The sequence below is a fragment of the Antedon mediterranea genome, chromosome 2, assembly GCF_964355755.1.
Source record: "Antedon mediterranea chromosome 2, ecAntMedi1.1, whole genome shotgun sequence".
Lineage (NCBI taxonomy): Eukaryota > Metazoa > Echinodermata > Crinoidea > Comatulida > Antedonidae > Antedon > Antedon mediterranea.
The window spans coordinates 23,343,451-23,359,333 of NC_092671.1; positions in this window are offsets into that span (position 1 = coordinate 23,343,451).

Here is a 15,883-nt window from a genome sequence, read left to right on the forward strand (position 1 = left end):
AAAGTTTCATGCTTTGGTAATAAAGTGCACAACTTGGCTATTTTTATGGCGTTAACTGCTCTACTAGTAGGCCTATCTATTCTTATGAAATTTGATCTTGCATGAAAGGATCATTCAAGTTTCAACACAACTTCTAGAACATTTTTGTATTATACAGAGACAATAATATTTGCCAATCTAAAATTCCTAAATAACCAATAATCATTTGTTTTACAATAAAGGATGATAAAATAAACCGCCAACTGAAATCTAATGTTAATTTAACGTTGAAACATCAATGGCAACGCACTTAAACACATATTATTTAATATTAAACGTTAAAAACATGTCATTTTAACCAAAGTATTAAATAGAATTTATCTTTAATTTAACGTTTAATTAACATTGAAAAACAAAAATAATAATTGTTTGAAAAAACAACATAATTTCAAGAGTTTTTCAACGTTGAAAACATGTCATTTGAAAATGACAATTGGATTTCAACGTTAAAATAACGTTGGAATAACATTGAAAAACAAAAATAATAATTGTTTGAAAAAAATTACTAGTTAGAAATACAATGTTATTTCAACGTTGGATCAACATTGATAAATTAACGTAAATTACTAGTTAGAAAGACAATGTTATTTCAACGTTGGAGCACCATTGATAAATTAACGTAAATTTCTTGTTAAAAATACAATGTTATTTCAACGTTGGACCAACATTGATAAATTAACGTAAATTACTAGTTAGAAATACAATGTTATTTCAACGTTGGATCAACATTGATAAATTAACGTAAATTTCTAGTTAAAAATACAATGTTATTGCAACGTTGGATCAACATTGATAAATTAACGTAAATTTCTTGTTAAAAATACAATGTTATTTCAACGTTGGATCAACATTGATAAATTAACGTAAATTTTTAGATATAAAGACAATGTTATTTCAACGTTGTATAAACATTGATAAATTAACGTAAATTATTAGTTAAAAATACAATGTTATTTCAACGTTGGATCAACATTGATAAATTAACGTAAATTACTAGTTAGAAAGACAATTTTATTTCAACGTTGGATCAACCTTAATAAATTAACGTAAATTTCTAGTTAAAAATACAATGTTATTTCAACGTTGGATCAACATTAATAAATTAACGTAAATTTCTAGTTAAAAATACAATGTTATTTCAACGTTGGATCAACATTAATAAATTAACGTAAATTTCTAGTTAAAAATACAATGTTATTTCAACGTTGGATCAACATTGATAAATTAACGTAAATTACTAGTTAAAAATACAATGTTATTTCAACGTTGGATCAACATTGATAAATTAACGTAAATTACTAGTTAAAAATACAATGTTATTTCAACGTTGGATCAACATTGATAAATTAACGTAAATTTCTAGTTAAAAATACAATGTGATTTTAACGTTGGATCAACATTGATAAATTAACGTAAATTACTAGTTAAAAATACAATGTTATTTCAACGTTGGATCAACATTTATAAATTAACGTAAATTTCTAGTTAGAAAGACAATGTTATTTCAACGTTAACTCAACATTGATAAATTAACGTAAATTACTAGTTAGAAAGACAATGTTATTTCAACGTTGGATCAACATTAATAAATTAACGTAAATTTCTAGTTAAAAATACAATGTTATTTCAACGTTGGATCAACATTGATAAATTAACGTAAATTACTAGTTAAAAATACAATGTTATTTCAACGTTGGATCAACATTGATAAATTAACGTAAATTACTAGTTAAAAATACAATGTTATTTCAACGTTGGATCAACATTAATAAATTAACGTAAATTTCTAGTTAAAAATACAATGTTATTTCAACGTTTGATTAACATTGATAAATGAACATAAACATTCTATTGAAAAGAAAATGTTATTTCAACGTTGATTCAATGTTTATTAATAAACGTAAAAAATATAGTTAGGGAAAAAATGTTATTTCAACGTTGATTCAACGTTTGAAATACGCTGACAACATGATTTCAACAAATCAACTATATTTCAACGTTGATTCAACGTTGAAATTATGTTCTGTGCCCACTGGGGATGGTTTGGGTGGTGTTTTGTTACAAGATCATCATGGCAAACTTCGTCCTGTAGCGTATGGTAGCCGAGGCTTATCCCATAGCGAGAAGAACTACCCCGCCCATAAGCTTGAATTTCTGGCTTTAAAGTGGGCTGTTACTGATAAGTTCAGAGACTATTTATACATGGCTCGTGGTACGCAAGTAATGACCGACAACAACCCTCTCACTTATGTACTTTCTTCTGCTAAGCTAGATGCCACTGGCCATCGTTGGTTAGCAGCTCTATCTACTTTCGACTTTTCTATTCATTATAAGCCGGGTAGAATGAAAATTGACGCCGATGCTCTGTCCCGCAGACCTCATGACACCAAACTCAACCGACAGTATGAAGAACAACAGCAAGACAAACTCTGTAATCTTGAGGCTAGGTTAAAAGGTAAAGCGGTGAGTCATGACAACATCTGTTCTCGTGATATGGTGAGCGCCCTTTTCCTACAATATGGTGTATCCATCAACACTCGATCTGTCAATTCATCCGACACTATTCCACTTATATATTCTTTATCAGTTAGCGCAAATTCTATACCAGATAGATATGGAGCAGGTTCCAACGTTGAAATACCTGATTTGACGAACATACAGCAGAAAGATCCAATCATCAACCAAGTCATAAATTACGTTAAAATGGGTAAGAATCCAGACTCCTTGATAGGTTTACCCGATGAAGTCAGACTTATACTCAGAGAGTTTGGAAAGCTTGAACTTCGTAATGATATTTTATACAGATGTATAACCAATCCACTTGGAAACAAATGCTTCCAGCTTGTGTTTCCCATCCAGCATAGGGTTCCAGCTATAAAGGGACTTCACAACGAATTAGGTCATCTTGGTATTGAGCGAACGCTGGCATTGGCAAGAGACAGGTTTTACTGGCCCCGAATGAGTGCAGACATTGAAAGCTGGATTAGACATTGTGGTAAGTGCGTAGCCAGGAAAACACCTCAGAAGCTCGCAGCACCCTTAGTCAATATCAAAACCAATGGTCCATTAGAATTAGTTTGTATGGACTTTCTGTCCTTAGAAGCAGACCGCAGCAACAAGAAATCTGTCCGAGTGGTAACTGATCATTATACCAGGTATGCACAGGCCTTCCCCACAAAAGATCAAACAGCTCGCACAGTGGCCAAGGTTTTGTGGGAGAATTTTTTTGTACATTATGGTTTACCTAAGCGCCTTCACTCTGATCAGGGACGTGATTTTGAAAGCAAAGTGGTGAAGGAGTTAACTGTTCTGCTTGGCATCGAGAAATCTCGCACTACCCCCTATCACCCTCAGGGAGACCCTCAACCTGAACGCTTCAATCGAACTTTAATGAATATGTTAGGCACACTCGAAGGCGAGAAGAAGGAAAGCTGGAGTCGCTATATCAGTGCTTTGGTTCATGCTTACAACTGTACGAAGCATGACAGTACAGGTTTCTCACCTTATTTTCTGATGTTCGGACGAGAGGCGAGACTTCCTTTTGACTTATTACGGTTTGGAAATAGCCCAGATGGATTTGGTAACGCTGACCACATAAAGTACGTCAAAGATTTGAGAGACCAACTATCGCTTGCCTATCAAATGGCATCTGAAGAGGCAGCGAAGTCAGCACGCAAGAACAAAGTTCGACATGATTTGAAAGTACGAGTCAATGATCTTCATCCAGGTGATCGAGTGTTGATTCGAAATCTGGGACTACATGGTAAACACAAACTCGCTGACCAGTGGGACTCCACAGTGCACATCGTCACACACAGAATAATCGAAGATATGCCCGTTTACCGTGTGAAGCCAGAATCAAATAGTGGTCGAGTACGAACACTACATCGAAACATACTTCTGCCCATCGACTATTTGAACGAAGAAGATCCACCAGCAAAACCTAATAAACAGAAGATAAACCGCCCTATTACGCGGTCTAAGGCAAAAGTTCATGTCGCTGAGAGCGAGCATGATGACAGCGGTGAATCCAGTGAGGAGGAGGTTACAGTGCTAGTCCCATTAGACTTCCCAGTTACACTCCCTGTAGAAAGGTCTACAGTTTCTTCTATTTCACCCCATTTTCCGCTGAATGTAGATGCCCAAGAGTTTGTCCCTGAAACTACTCCTGCTATATCTCATATTAGTGCTGGAAATGTTTCCACTGATAGTAGTCCTGTAAATGCGTCCTTTGACGAGAGCATCGAGTCTGTAGTCACGCCAGTTTTTGTGAGTAAGGAATATGTTAAAGAAGCAAGTGAAGTTGCAACAGATGTAGAGCCAGCTGTAGTTGACTCCCCAGTATCATCTGTACCCAGTCCTAAACTTTCTTTCACTATCCTTGATTCTCCTGTGGCTTGTGCTGAACCTCTACTCATCCCGCAATCTTGTTCTGAACCTCTACTCATCCCGCAATCTTGTTTAGATTCCGCATCATCCCTCCAACCTTGTCCTGAGCCTGTGTCTGTTTCTCAACTTTGTTTTGGAGATACCGAGATTCTTCCAAGTCCCATTATTGATTTACCTAATGATACTCCTATTATTGAACCTGTTATTGAACCTATTGTTGAACCTACCATTACTGAACTTTCAGAGTCTGTTGAACCCATCCCTGTTATCGATTCTACTGGTAACACACCTGTTATGTCTCCACCCTCAGATACAAATTTTGTACGCCGATCAACGAGAGTCTCAAGACCACCCGAACGGTTAGGTTTCGACTCCCTCACTAAACCAGTCTTTAGTAGGCCAGTCAGAGTTGGCACATTTGCTGAGTTAAGACGCAAAGTGTTTGGATACTAAGTCCACTTAAATTTTTACGTTTCTCTCTATTTTAGAATTATATTTTCCAAGTTTTGACTTTTCATGCTTTTTTATTTCTTGTTTTGATATTTTGTGTTATTGCTCCCGGAGGTAGCAATTTAAGTAAGGGGAGTATGTAACCCTGCCATGGTTTACCATGTTTTCCTTATTAGATTTTTAATCTTTTAATCCTTTCTTTGTTGTTGAGCCCAAGTTTTAATTAGTTGTCCTTTGCTGTTTATGTCATTATGTCATAAACTATGTGGTAATGCATGAGAGCTTTCTGTTTTTTCTATAGACACTGACCAATAAGGGCCAGTTTACCCTTGGCTTTTTTCCCCAGCAACATGGATTGACCAATGGGATTAGCCTTGGTCAGGTGACTGGGCCAATATTAGGGTATGTTCCCATGCTTCATTCTCTTTTCCTGATTATGCCATCTGAAGTGCTGGTCATTTCTAAGTGTTACATATTAAAATATATGACTTTATTTAAAGCTAGCTATATGTTTTACATACATTATAATTACATTACCGAACTAAGTTTTAAGTTCGCGTTGATTGGAAGTTTGTGCTAGTTTGGCATATTGCACTAAAAATTATGTTTGATCGACTGTATTGTACATATTGAAGACTGTTCGTTTTATTTTGAATATTGGCTCTTTGTATAGGTGAGTGTTTGAACACCAATTTTCTTTGTTCTATATTTAAAGTTCATTATTGTATAAGTATATTACTGTTGTTATTAATGTTTTAATGGAAGTCATTACAGTATAGTACATAACGTGACATTATTATTAATTATGTTTAAACCTATTTTTATAAATGGAATGTTTCCATGATTGGTCTGTTACTGTTAGGGTAAGCAGGCTCTAGATAGACCTATTACTGTATATCATATAGGCATTGTATAGATCAGCAAATTGTTATTTTCCTCTTTTACTCATTTATTGTTCTTTAAGACAATGTTTTCCTTTCATTATGTTATTTTTGAGACAACGATTGCCATTATGAAGTCGTTTTATGACTATTGCCATGTAAGGCTGATAATGTACTTATGGTAGCCTACATTCAATGTTAAACTATTTTAGACAGTATACTGTATTATTATACTGTATTTTGGCTCTTTGTATAGGCTCTTTGTATAGGCTACCGAAGAACCACTGGTTCGCGGACACCGAAATTATCTGTTTAGACTGCTATATAAATCAACTGTATTCATCTACCGTAAGGACGTTTGTTTTATTTTATTTTATTCCAGTTTGGTCGAATAAACCGTGTTTTGTTCCATTTAAATTTATGTTCTGATGTTTTTGTATTTGAGTTACGTTTGCGCTATATTTATTCGTTAAGATTAATTATAAAAGTTGCGGAAACAAACCTGGGTTACAAACGTATATTAAATCTATCAAAATATTATTTTTTCAACATTATGATACTGTACTCGAGCTGTTCAACCCGTTTTCAGCTATTAAAAACAATTATTGTAGGAGGAGATAGGAAAATGCGAGGTATCCTCGTATTATTGTGTGCCGGTATTTTTCATGAGGACATCCATTAGACAGTGTATACCACGATCGGAAAACACCCCTATTTGGGGCAAATCGTTGAACCTAAATTAGTTTTAATTGTCAATAACTAATTATCTAACTAAATTTAATTAGTAAACAGGGTTACATCATGTGGTTAAAATCAGTACCAAGATTCTAACCGAGATTCTAACCAACTTTATATACCATCGAGTAAACATTCTAGAAATAACGCGCGATTTACCGAATTTTGCCCTTACGTAAATTTATATATAGATTTCAAAGAGCGCACAGTGCGCTTCTACGTGCCAATTTTTTTTTCCAAATCTTAACATTTTTTGCTCAATTCATTATCTTTCGAAATTGTGATCTTCAAGTTTATTTTGACAACGTCATCATACCAAAAAATTAAAACATGGTGTGGTTCCCGTAATTTCACCTATGTTACACTGTATATAGATATACAGTACACTATACCGTATAGAGTATATATTCTATGACACATATTAGGCACCAATCAGCACCATAAGCATATATCAGGGAGTTGTTATTAGAACTCCCTGCATATATGCATCAGGTAATAGGATTGCATAAATCAATATTTTGCGGTCATATTAAACGTACGTGCATGTTTAAATAATAAATAATAATAATAATATGGTAAGTTCTATGAAAAACTGGTTACTCATCTTTTGTTTAGCTAATAAGTTTGTTATTATTGTAATGTTGTTTTTCCCTAATTGCCTTAATATATGCCCAAAATTGCTTTATATTTGAAGTAGTCTTATTTGAGATGTCTAAAACATAATTTCTGTGACTACAATATATTGTTTTTTTCAGTTCCTTGCTACAACACTTAAATCTATCTGTAGCTTCATTTGTTTTTAAAATCTTAGACTTCCTATATAATTTTATTTTCTTTGTACAAAGTTTCTTAATTTCTGTTGTAATCCATGGAAATGATTTAGTCTTATTTCTTTTCTTAATATAGTCCGAGAGCATTAGTTCATAAGTATAGGCAGACCCGGAAATTTCTGGTAACAAGCTAATTTTTTCAGGAAAGGTCGAGAACTATGATTGGAACATCATATTAAAAGTCCCGAAAAATCCTCTTTGTGCTCTCCGAGAAATCCAAGATGGCGTCCAAAATGGCTGCCATTTTAAAATGGTCTATAACTTTGTAACCGCTTGTTGTAGAGTATCGATTTTGGTGTCAAATAGTTCACAATATATACATTCCTATTTGCTCTAACAGAAAATTTTGTCAAAAAATGGCCGCTACTACAGTTTCTGGCAGTTTGACCTTTGACCTGGTCTTATCATATCTCGGTAATGGCTTGTCTAGAGAATTAAGATTAGGCCCAAATTGTTCAGAACATGCATATTTTTATTTGGTGTAATGAAATATTTTATCCCAAAATGAATTAAGATTAGGCCCAAATTGTTCAGAACATGCATATTTTTATTTGGTGTAATGAAATATTTTATCCCAAAATGACCGGAAGTGAGGTTATTAACCTCTTATTGACCTATTCATATCTCTTTACCGTATCTCAAGAAATATTTGTCGTAGAGCATTACTTTTGGTGTCATATTGTTTGGAACATATACATTTCTATTTAGTCTAATACAACAGTTTGCCCTCAAAAGCTCGGAAGTAAGTTAATTTATTGAAAACTTAAAAAATCAAAGAGCTACATAGGCAGAGGATATGAATAATGTAGGTAAAATAAAAATCAAAGTTTTAACTCTGCCTTAAAACATGTTTTGGGCATAGCACATCATCAGGTAAAGTGAATTGTTACAAAAAGAAAATATAAAGTCAATAAATTACAAAGAATAACTGTCAGTGGCTAATCAAAGTTGGTTAAGTAAACAAAAGACAATTGGCAAATACCTATGTACACAGCACATATCCGACCATTTATATGCAACTTTGAGTTGCGTGCAAACGCCACTCTATTGCTCACTATGTCGGTCGGTAAACACTAACTCATATTCATATTTTTTCGTTATTTTGACACTGGATATTAATACTTGTAGGCAAATATAAATGTTTTAAAACATTTTTCAACATCTTTTAACTTTTTCAGCAATTTCGGTCGGTTGGTCAGTCGGTAAACACTAACTCATATTCATATTTTTTCGTTATTTTGACACTGGATATTATTTAATACTTGGAGGAAAATATAAATGTTTTTAAAAATGTGAACATTTTAAAACATTTTCAGCAATTTCGGTCAGTTGGTCGGTCGGTCAGTAAACAATAACTCAAATTTGTTGACTTTGTAAAAATAATGCATTTTGAAACATTCCTTGCTTTAAATGTTCGTTGTACTATGGCTTATTTATGATAAAAAGAGAATATACCCTAGGTATTTCACGTCAAACGCTCTTTACTCGGCATGCATAGACTTTCTTTTCCAGATTCAGATTTTATTTGGTCCTTGCTGAAATCTATGAAAAATAGATTGGAATACCCGGGCAATGATCCCGGTACCTCTTACATGCTAAGTGAGAGCTCTACCACTTGAGCTAGTCCCCCAGTTACATATTTAACTGTTTAAAGATGAAAAAATTAAGTATCGCTTGGACAGGGAATAATTTCGCCAGTGTAGCATAGCAAAAAGCTATACAAAACAACCTTATTGCTACACATTTCTAAAATTGTGTAGCAAAAAAGACAATACAAAACTATGTTTCTCGACTAAAAAATCAGTTTGATTAGCAATAAATTTTAAAATGAAATTTTTCCCTGCCGCCATATGCCCTATATATGATTTATTAAACATTAAAAATATGCAAAATAAAGGGTCTTTAAATCACTTCAACATTGATCAGCAGCATTCTGTTACATTCATTCATCATCTGATGTTGCATCTTCAACATCTTGGTGTTTGTTGCTTCTTTCACATCATTATCATCATGTTCATCTGTATGGGTGTTGTTGCATGTTTGCCCAAAAGTTATGACGTTATGAGGTTAGAGAACATTCAAGAGTGCATTCTCTTTTAAAACAAGGAATGACCTGGTTTCATGTTTCAAAATGCATTATTTTTACAAATAAAATGGTCTTTAACATTAGGTTTTTGACAATCCGGAGTATAATATATGCCATGTACATAGTGTTCCCTGCCAATTGAGCATTTCCATGCGAAATGTATATGACCTGAACATTTCATTCTCACACTCACAGTATCATAAAGTCTATACATTTCCTAAATTACATAAAATTTCTACTTCTCTGAACAAAAATAATTATTATAATTTCTATAATAAATAATAAAAATAATGACGTGATTTCAACAAAAGCACTAATTCGCGTATGTACTGAAATGCGAGTTACAGACGAATAACGCATTTAAAATGTATTCATGACATCTACATATAGGCGGCATTTTGTAGCAATAACTTTTCAACCATAACTAGTATGAGAATTTCAATTAACGTGTCCCATGATATTCTTTGTTCTATCGAAGTTAAATAAATGATTATTTTGGTTTTTTTTCTTGTATAGTTCATACCCTTACAGGAAAATTTACCCTCAAGGTTACCTGATGATGTGCTATGCCCAAAACATGTTTTAAGGCAGAGTTAAAATTTAGATTTTTTCTACAGTATTCATATCCTCTGCCTATGTAGCTCTTTGATTTTTAAAGTTTTCAATAAATTAACTTACTTCCGAGCATTTTAGGGCAAACTGTTGTATTAGACTAAATAGAAATGTATATGTTCCAAACAATTTGACACCAAAAGTAATGCTCTACGACAAATATTTCTTGAGATACGGTAAAGAGATATGAATAGGTCAATAAGAGGTCAATAACGTCACTTCCGGTCATTTTGGGATAAAATATTTCATTACACCAAATAAAAATATGCATGGTCTGAACAATTTGGGCATAATCTTAATTCTCTATGACAAGCCATTACCGAGATATGATAAGACCAGGTCAAAGGTCAAACTTCCAGAAACTGTAGTAGCGGCCATTTTTTGACAAAATTTTCTGTTAGAGCAAATAGGAATGTATATATTGTGAACTATTTGACACCAAAATCGATACTCTACGACAAGCGGTTACAAAGTTATAGACCAATTTAAAATGACAGCCATTTTGGACGCCATCTTGGATTTCTCGGAGAGCACAAGGAGGATTTTTCGGGACTTTTAGTATGATGTTCCAATTATAGTTCTCGACCTTTCCTGAAAAAAATTAGCTTGTTACCAGAAATTTCCGGCTAATGCTCTTGGACTAATAGGCACAGATTCAGAAATAGCCTTGTTTATATTATATTGTTCATTATAATTATACTATCCCAAATATTATTACTATTTTTAAACATAAAACAATTTTCCCAATTAAAACCCCCTTTTTTTTTTAATTAAAAGATCGTCAAATCTCGGGCAATGAATCGCTGAGATGAAAACCTCGCCTGTTATCCTCGTTTTAAGCCTTGATATACCATCATTGTAGTCATTCGTTAGTCTATCCAAGTCAAAGTTGATATCGCAACAGTAATTAGTTCCAGCATGAATGACAACATTTTCTGCACATTGGTCAGATCGATCTCACTTAATAGTTAACTTGTTCCACACAGTTCTTCCTCTTAATGTTCTGACAGATGTTTCACATAGGCCATTCGTCTTAATATGCTTAATATACCATATAGCCTAAACGTTAAACAACTGAATATATGTTAATTGGAACGAGACAGAGGTTAAGCTAGTCTTACAAGTCAACATTAACATAGATGGAGAACCTCTCGTGTAAATAAATGTAAACACCTTGGTGTGATATTAGATGATAATCTTTCTTTGTGCTCACAAATCGATAATGGACAATCTTATTACCTCAAACTCGTGAAACAAGGAAGTCAACAGTTATCTTAGTTGAAGGTCCCTTTTGTGAAAAGGAATTACCTCACGAGTTTTTGTGTAAGTGGGACAAATAAATGGAACAATTTGCATATCGACTTGAGAACCGAGACGTCTGATGATTTGACTTCAGCAATTGGTTTAGGGTGGTCAAACAATTATTTTTGGCTTGGTTACACATTTTGAAAATGTGGCGAAAGGTCAAAAGGTCAGGGTGAAAGGTCATAAGACCAAACACCAATATGTCCTTAAATCTCAACAACTGGTCACAGCGAAGTCATTTTGATCTCAAATTGATCAGAAGGTATACATTTATATTCAGTCTAATGGGACATTTTAGTTTAAAATGACCGGAAATGCCATTTCTGACCTTTGACCCACAACCCAGGGCATGTATTTATCTCCGTAACTACTGGTCGTAGACACTTGAATTTGGTTTTAAATTGTTCGAAATATATATTTTGTTATTTGTTATACATTTTGAAAAATGTTACAAAAGGTCAAAGGGTCAGGGTAAAGGGTTATATAAACAAATAAATAAACATACTTGTATCTCGGCAACCACTGGTCGCAGCAAGTCAATTTTGGTCTCAAAATGTTCAGAAGGCATGCATTTATATTCCGTCTAATGGGGCATTTTAGTAAAACAATTTCAGAAATGCCATTTCTGACCTTTGACCCACATACCAGGGCGTCTTCATATCTCTGTAAGTACTGGTCGTAGAAACTTAAATTTGGTATCAAATTGTTCGAAATATACATATTTACATTCATTGTAATAGAAAATGTGGTTAAAAGATGAACAGAAAATACTATTACTAATGTTTCAAACAAAAAACATATCTCTTCACAACTTATCCTTAGACAGTAATGTTATGCAATATGATACTTTAAATTGTTTCAATTTCAAGTAGGCCTACTAGTTATTGCTGTCCACGAGAACATTTTGATATAAACGTCAAGCTCAAAAGTTCTTTTCAGAATGCTAGAAGTAACTTGCCATGTGTATCCGATTAAACGCCCCGGGCATTTATTGTTCAAAAGGGTTTTTAGGGGCATCTTTATTTGGGGTATAATATGGTAACATGTATAATCAAATAAATACCACCTAGATGTAAAAAAATACAGCACAATTAATATAAAAAAATGATAAATTATGTCAAAATTCTTGGTAAATTGTAGATTATGGTAGTTAATGAAATGTGTTGTGATACAATTATTTTGCCATGCATGTGGCGGAGCGTTTATTCCACATGATGTTCTATTGGAGGCAATGGAGGCTTTTATTCAAAGCGGGTGTTAATTCGAATAAATACTCGAGCTCAACAGTTAAGAATGCTAGAAGTAACTTACCATAGTTACCCGAATAAAAGGTCCCGGCATTTAGTTAATCAGGGAAGGCGTTTATTTTGTTTGGGTGTAATAATGGTAACATTTATAATCAAATAAATACACCCCAGTTTAAAAAAAATGTATTAATATAATAAGAATAATAACTGGATTAAACCTCATTCTATCCTGTTGCAAGTACAATCATGTAATAAAAGGTATCACAGACAACTATAATAGACCAATTCATTGTCATTATTCCGTAACACTGTTGCATAACATTTTTGAATGTTACCGACAAAACTTATACATAATATGTATAAGTTTTGTCGGTGTATATCATACACGTCTGTTCCCAGTGTAGATAATAAAACAATATATGTTTCTGGAGATTTATTATCAATACCACTAGAAACTTTGACATGTTTTAGGTACTGAATTCATTGACAATAAAAGCATCAGAAGTTATCATGATAAAATCATACTACAACACTGTACTACAGTACACAAGGGTGTTTTCAGGAAAGCTGGACATATTGTACAATAGTAATGAAACTATGTATTGGCATTTAAAAATATGCAAAAGATTGTAGTCACAAACAAACAGATGATAGAATGAAGATCCATTATGAGTGCAATCGTGTCAGGATAATGATATGTCATTGTTTTATATCATAATACTGGCACCTGGAGGAGAAGATCCATTTAATGTTATCTATGACATTGTCACTTTTATTATAAAAGACAGAAACATTTCGTTAAAAAGAATAAAGAAGAAAACGAATCATGTAAAGTACCTTTTATCAGTTGAGAAACGAATTATAATTATTAAAATTAGAGTATTTATTCGAATTAACACCCGCTTTGAATAAAAGCCTCCCTCAAATAAACGCCACCATTCCTTCTAATAGAACACCGTGTGGAATACGCCCGCCATATGCATTTACACAATAATTGTATCACAAAACATTACATTAACTACCATAATCTACAATTTACCAAGCATTTTTTTCACTTTTTGATATTAATTGTGCTGTATTTTTTTTTACATCTAGGTGGTATTTATTTGATTATACATATTAGCATATTATACCCCAAATAAAGATAAATTCCCGGGGAGTTTAATCGGATACACATGGCAAGTTACTTCTAGCATTCTGAATAGAACTGTTGAGCTTGACGTTTCTATCAAAATGTTCTTGGGGACAGCAATAACTAGTACTTGAAATTGAAACAATTTAAAGTATCAGTTATTGCATAATATTACTGTCTAAGGATAAGTTATGTAGAGATATGTTTTTTGTTTGAAACATTAGTAATAGTATTTCTGTTCATCTTTTAACCACATTTTCTATTAAAATGAATGTAAATATGTATATTTCGAACAATTTGATACCAAATTTAAGTTTCTACGACCATACTTACAGAGATATGAAGATGCCATGATATGTGGGTCAAAGGTCAGAAATGGCATTTCTGATAATTTTTGACTAAAATGTCCCATTAGATTGAATATGAAAGCAGGCCTTCTGAACATTTTGAGACTAAAATTGACTTGCTGCGACGAGTGGTTGCCGAGATACAAGTATCTATTTATATTTGTTCATATAACCTTTGACCTTGACCCTTTGACCTTTTGTAACATTTTTAAAAATGTGCTACAAATAACAAAATGTTTATTTCAAACAAATTAAGACCAAATTTAAGTGTCTACGATCAGTAGTTACGGAGATACATACATGCCCTGGGGTGTGGGTCAAAGGTCAGAAATAGCATTTCCGGTCATTTTTTACTAAAATGTCCGATTAGACTGAATATAAATGTATACCTTCTGATTAATTTGAGATCAAAATTACCTCGCTGTGACCAGTGGTTGTCGAGATTTCAGGATCTATTGGTGTTTAGTTTGATAACCTTTCACCCTGACCTTTTGACCTTTCGCCACATTTTCAAAATGTGTAACCAAGCCAAAAATGATTGTTTGACCATCCTAAACCAATTTCTGAAGTCAAATTCTCTGGACCTGAAAGTGCATACAAAAGTTGATCTAGCTACTAGAGTAAACATTTTTATACCGGTTGCGCTTTTCTGATAATTCTTATTGTGCACTTTGATTTATATAGACTACTAATGAAAGCAGTTTGCGAACAGTTGGGAGTGCTGGAAGGAGAAGTGGGGAAACAAAATTTTACCCATAACATAGAGCTATTAGAGCAACGCAAATATGCTATGGCTGGTAGTTTCGTTGCATGGAGTCTATTGCATGAAGAGACCGGGCGCCCGGAAGATTTATTCATGTGAAAAGATACAAAAGGTTTGATGATGTAGTTAGGTGCGTATTAGGGCGAGATGCAATATTCGACATTGCTGCCGGGTCACAGCCTGTACATAGGGCCTGTGGGGATCATAACATAGGGGGGTAAAAATGCATTTATTTATGTGAAGCGATACAAGGATAAACTTTTTTGGATATCATGCGCAGTGGGCTACTAATGATAACATCACCAATGACAGCAACTTTATCCTGTACGGGGCGCCAAACAGCAACATTTTAGGGCCACGCCCAAATGGGTTTATTCATGTGAAGCGATACAAGGTTGAATCTTTTTTTAATGGCAGCAGTATATACTGGGGATGTCAAAAACACCAATGACAGCAACTTTATCCTGTACATAAGCTCAGACAGCAGCCCTAAAGGTCCGCAGTTTCCCCCTATTCGGCTATATAATCGGCGCGTATGTCGTCTTATGGCGTTCAGCTGAGTTAGAAATACGTGATACGGACAATAAATACACAGTAGAATGCTAAAACAATAAAGAGAGCAGTTGTTTCCTGTACCAAAACATCAAACTCTTATTAAGAACTAGCCCAAAATGGGCATGAAGTATGAATCATTTTTTATTCACTTTATCCGGTAGGCCTACACGTACAGCAGCTCAAATGCCCGAGGCTCCATTCGTGATTAACAATGTTGATAATACAAACACATTCACGATAACGTGTGACTTTTATTTTATAATTGAAATATATCTTTATTTGGAATAATAAATAACACCAACAAAAACACTTAAACTAACCAACAGCAGATTTGTATTTTAGGGTAACATTTTGAACAATCAATATTATATCAAAATCATTATTTCAATCAAAATAATATAATTTAAGAATATTTTTCAGATAAACTAAATAATTTCACTCATAATGATCGACACCGGTACCGATTATTGTACATTATTATTATAACTCCATTTAAATATTGTTTTAATTAC